The sequence below is a fragment of the Nelumbo lutea genome, chromosome 1 (assembly GCF_056320005.1).
Source record: "Nelumbo lutea isolate HS-2025 chromosome 1, American lotus-T2T, whole genome shotgun sequence".
Classification (NCBI taxonomy): domain Eukaryota; kingdom Viridiplantae; phylum Streptophyta; class Magnoliopsida; order Proteales; family Nelumbonaceae; genus Nelumbo; species Nelumbo lutea.
Genome location: NC_142684.1, coordinates 104670681 through 104676680, shown reverse-complemented (window position 1 = coordinate 104676680; position 6000 = coordinate 104670681).

Below are 6000 nucleotides of genomic sequence, written 5' to 3'. Positions count from 1 at the left end.
TCTTCGTGCCACGTCCGACGTTGCTGGAGGAGGCCATGAGTGTTGGGTTTTTGAAGAAAAGGGGTTATGGAAGTTTGGAGGGAGGCTTTTTGAAGCGTTCCCACAGACGGCGCCAATTGATGAAGCGCGATCTGGCCAGTCTTAGCTGTCAACGACCTTGCTTCTGAACTGGGTAGCAACGAACCTGAAACGGAGGAGATGAGGAAGCTCTGGGGGGGAACCCAGTGTAGCAGCTCCGAAGCTCAAGTTAGAATCCTTCAAAAGCAAGATAACACCAGATAGCGCAAAGTTTGCATACCTTCTTTGTTGGGGGCAGGGGGCTCTTATAATCACTTCGCGCACTTGCTTCGAGGCCCTTGTCAGGTCGGGTATGATTACCCTTGCGCTTGTCAATTCGGCCGTCGTCCTTTCTGCTGGGACAGAACCGCCACTGCCTAATCGTCTCTCTAACTAGAGATGGCAGTGTCAGTGGCGGTGGCAGGTGGCCGTTTAGAGTGCGGCCGCCAAGAGTCAGATCCCAAGTCAGTCAGATGCGGCACCCTCGGGCACGGACTTCCTCAGTGTCAGGCATGGTACGACTTGTTTGGTTTTGGTGCCCAGAAGGTGATGCGGAGTGGTGAGTGAGGCGAAGTCTTGAGTTCGTAGGTATCTATAGGGCAGGTCAGTTCGGCGAGGTGTATCCCGAACTGTTACAAGGCCGGCCAGTTCGGCGAGGTATACCCTGAGCTGTTACAAGGTTGGCTAGTTCGGCGAGGTATATCCTGAGCTGTTCCGAAGTTGGCCAGTTCGGCGAGGTATATCCCGAGCTGTTACAAGGTTGGCCAGTTCGGCAAGGTATATCCTGAGCTGTTCCGAAGTTGGCCAGTTTGGCGAGGTATATCCCGAGCTGTTACAAGGTTGGCCAGTTCGGCGAGTTATATCCTAAGCTGTTACGAAGTTGGCCAGTTCGGCTAGGTATATCCCGAGCTGTTACAAGGTTGGCCAGTTCGGCGAGGTATATCTCGAGCTGTTACAAGGTTGGCCAGTTTGGCGAGGTATATCCCGAGTTGTTACAAGGTTGGCCAGTTCGGATTACTCTGGTTTTGGGCCAAGGGTGAGTTCGGGCCCCCCGTAGGGACTTTGGTCCGCTGGTGTCCCCTTCTTCACGCCTTAGGCTTGGCTCTTTTGCCGAGCTGTTGTTTCTGCCACGTGTCGCATAACTGTGAGGTCGGGGCAAATCTTCCTTCATCAAGTAGTGTCCATTGTATGCCGTCCAGGGTGTTCTTTGTATGAACAGAGAGCACCTGGAGGAGATGAGAGTGATGCCCTTGTCTGCTTCAACAGCTTAAGATGGACGCTAGTGCCTGCACTGAACATGAGACTCTGGTATGCTCCACACTTGGAGCTGCCCAACAGGATGGTGCTGAAGGGGGTGACGTTGGTAGCCATTCGACCAAGTGAGCAGGCTGCCACTAAGAAAGAGATCTCCGATAGTTCTTGGGTTTCAACAGCATTTGAGGAAGAGGAGCCGTATGGAACGGCAGCGAAGCTTCTGGTGAAAAGACGGACCTATTGTCTTGAGATGAATTCCTTCTGAGTGCAGCTAAAATTGAGGTAATTTTACCAAATCCTCTTCTTCCCCTGGTCATCGGGTGTAGGATAAAGTGGTAGAGGTGAACTGTGTAATGAAACTTAGACCCTTGACAACTGCTCCTCTTGTGGCCGAGCTGCAATGAGTTTATCCTCGACAAGATCCAACAATATCAAGGAGGATACACTTCCACGGGAAGAAGAAAGGGGAAGGGGAAGAAGAGAGAGAGAGGGAGAGAGAGGGAGAGGGAGAGAGGAGGGAGGATTTCGGAAGTCTGCCCCGTGGATTTCAACGGAAGGGGGTCTTTGTCTCACGGTCATAGTACAGGGGAGTCTTTGTCGCAAAACAAAGTCCAGGGGGTCTTTGTCAGAGACCCCATAATACAGAGGTCTTTATAATTTACCTAAAAAAATTATACGTCATGTCATTTGGTGTTACATGTGTATGGATTTTGACGGAATACTTAGAATTACTTAATTATCAAAAACAATAGGGACGGTAAGGATAGAGTTTGTTAATTAACTAAACAGTAGTGTAGTTTAAGAAATTTGCCCTAAAATAAATTAGTGGAGGGTGGGGTCCATGCAATGATGGAGATCATGGGCTGGACTAGGCTATGCACTTATAATAAGAACTACAACTTAGGCCGGGGCCAAGCTTGGCCTCGGGTCAAGCCTACAATTTTTGGGTCGGGCTGAAATAATCACCTCTAGCCCAGTTTCCTCCTATTTCCTTTTGACCAAAATCATAAACCCATTTCCGTCTCTTACACCTAGATCCAAAGCAATCCCTTGTAAGGATGCAAACAGAACGGATCGGATTCGAATCAAGGTATATTTAAATTTGATCCAACACTGTTCGTATCCAATTGGATCTAATAGGACTCAATTTGAATTTGAATCCTATCAATAAGTTGAATCTTCGAATCTGATCCGATATGTCTTGTTTTCTTTAAAAAATAATAAATTATTAAAAGAAAAATATAATATACTAATTTAAATAAAGTAAACAAAAAATAAAAGTATTTTTTAATTATTTTCATCATATATATATATATATCTTTTTTATAAAAATAAATAATATAATAAATCTATAAAAATATATTTATAAATAAATAAATAACATATATATGTATAATATATATCAGATAAGATCTTATCGGATTGAATAAGGGAGATCTGAATATGATCAAAATTTTGATTGAATCCTGTTATCCAATCCAAAGATCCGAATTTGACCAAATGGGACCGGATCGAATGATCCATTTTCACCCTTAATCCCCTGGGCCCTTTTTGTATGTATATGTATTCGATTGGTGTACTCTCTACTTGCAACAAATAGAATCTACTCTTGCGACTAGATTGAGAGTCGCAATCTAGTCGTTTGCCGTTTTTCCCTTTGACGCAACGAGCCCGCCATTGCAAAGAACGAAGGAGGCCTTTCCATTTTGCCCTCTTCGTCATGAAAGCAAATCCCGATTCTTTTTACCGTTTTTAGTATTTTTTGGAGTTTCAGCCTGAAACCAAAAAAACTTACTGGCAAATTCAACACCTCAGACGTCTCCGGAAGTGATGATTTGGGTGTTCTCCATTGTTCTCTTTCTTCTTCATCAACCGATCAAAAGAACTACCTAGATTTGTTATTGGCAAATTCAACACCTCAGACGTCTCCGGAAGTGATGATTTGGGTGTTCTCCATTGTTCTCTTTCTTCTCCATCGACCAATCAAAATGAGAGATCTTTCACTTCTTTTTGTGGTTGCTTGGTTGCTACTGTTCCTTCTGTTAGTTGATTTCTCTCCCCCCTGTCCCTCTGTGTTTGTGTTCTCTCTCTTGCGCAGTAACATAGGAAAAGAGAGAAAGAAAAGAGCTACCTAATTTGTGTGAACATGAAGAGAGAGGTTCGAGGGAGAAGAGAACAGGCTGGCTATGTTCTTTAAAAATAGTTGACCGGCGATCAATGGTCAACAATACATACGGAAGATCCAATGGCTGGTGACAATGAATGCAGGAGCCAGGTGGCAACGACTTGCTCTAACAATTTGGTCGACGCATTCATACATGATGAAGGAAGATTTGGCCCGACCTCATAGTTACGCAACAGGTGGCAAAGGCAACAGCTCGGCACAAAAGCACGCTTAAGGCGTGAGTACCAAGGGGAGGAACCAACGGACCGAACTCCCCTACCAGCAGTTCGAACTCCCTATTAGGAGCCCAAACTCTCCCTTAGGCCCCAAGCCACTCAAAGGACAGTAACCCGAATTGGCCTGCCTTATAGCAGTTTGGGACACACCTCCCTGAACTGGCCTGCCTTATAGCAGTTCGGGACTCACCTCACCGAATTGGCCGGTATATGGCTATGCAGGACATACCTCCGAACTCAAGACTTCACCTCGCTCACTACTCCAACACTTCGCCTCCAGGATGCCAAACTGAACAAACCGTACCATGCCTGACAATGAGGAAGTTTGTACCCAAGGGCGGTGCACCTGACTGACTTGGGACCTGACGCTTGACGGCCACCTGCCACCGCCATCTCCAGTTACAGAGACGGCCCCGACAAGGAGTAGTGGCGGTTCTGTCCCAGTAGAAAGGATGACACCCGAACTGGCAGAAATAGAGATAATCATACCCGACCTGACAGAGGCCTCGGAGTGAGTGTGCGAAGTGGTTATAAAAGGTCCCCTACCCCCAACAACAAGGTATGTGAACTTTGCGCCATCTGGTCTTTACTTTTCCTTTTGAGAGAATACTAACTTGAGCTTCGGAGTTATCTCATCGGGTTCCTTCTGGAGCTCCCTCATCTTCTCCGTTTCAGGCCCCCCATTGCTCCAATCAGAGGTGAAATCATTGACAGCTAAGATCAGCCGGATTGCGCTCCATCAATTGGCGCCATCTGTGGGAACGCTTCTAAAAGCCTCCCTCTAAATCTCTATTACATACTCTTCCAAAAAACTCCAACACCCATGGCTTCCTCCAACAATGTTGGATGTAGCACAGAAACGACCACCACCGGAGAGCAACTCCAAGTTCCTGTGGTGAGCATTGGGCAGTTCACCATCCCTCTTTCAGTGGACGGGATCCCCAGTTTGAATGTGCCACAAGCAGTGGCGCCCCCGAACCTTCCTTCGTTGAACACCCCTCTTCCACTCCCTATTGAAACAAACTTCGCTGAACCAACTACTGTCCCACTAGCAACCCGCCAGAACCAGCTGGACGACCTAATGCAATGCATGTGGGCAATGCAAGCCCAAATGCAACAATTCCAGCAGCACCAACTCCAGCAACACCAGGTACTACACCACCTCTCCCAACACCATTATCAGCAGCAGTTCCCTCAACTTCCCCCCCGACACCCTATTTCGAAGCCGGCTAAGGCCTCCCCCCAAAGTGAACGCCCTCACCGAGGAGAAGCTTCCCAACTCCAGAACCCCCCTAATACCCAGGCCTCATCCCCAGGCCGAAAGCAAAGAAAAATTACTCTCGCCTCGCAACTCGCAGGTGGGTTGGGAACCTCGCCCACAAAGTCACCTCGATGCTCCAAGCCCGAGTTCCCACTCACAGAGAACCAATTCAGTGCCCTAGCAGCAGACCAACATTTCGGGCCCATCGATCTCGGCAACACGGAGGCCAGCAGCGCCAGCACCAGGCCCGCTCAAAGAAGGCACCAACGAAGTCACCGAACTGCTACCCATGTCCTACCCGAGCTTAGAGGCAAGGAAGAGACGAGCTCGGATGAGGTAAAAACTATCCCAATTCTCTCAGTTCCTTCCCCCCTTTCATCAGAACTCCTGGTAGTCCCCTTGCCCAGAGACTTCAAACTTCCATCTCTGGACAAGTATGATGGGTTCTTTGACCCCAACGACCACGTCGACGCATTCCAGTCACAAATGCACCTCGCTAGGGCCAGTGAGTCATGCATGTGTGTGGCCTTCACCACCACCTTTAGGGGGTGACCCGCACCTGGTACCAGAAGAAGATGGACCCAGTTCGTGTAGATCTTCATCACACACTTTGTTACTAGCAAGCGGTGCCCCATAACCGAGGAAAGTATCTTCGGGGTAATCTAGAGGGAAGGAGAATCCATCCGAAGCTACATCAAGCGATTTAATGAAGCATGCTTGCAGATACCGTGATTAGGCACCCCGACATAGCTCGCGACGACCAAAAGAAGGGTAACGCACAAAGAGTTCAAATGGCACATGGTGGCCAGCCAGCCAGCAACCGTGGCCGACTTCCTCAAGCTCGCGGACAAGTTCATGAGAACATAGGAAGAAATCAACTAAAGAACCAAAGGCGGGGTCGAGAAAAGAAAAAGAGAAGGCAAGCCCTCCAACCCAGGCGACAGAAGAAGCTAGGCCCGAGAGGTGAAGCCAAGCCAGCCGTCCCGAGCTCCCTTAGCAGTTCGGACGGATTACACGCCATTGAACAC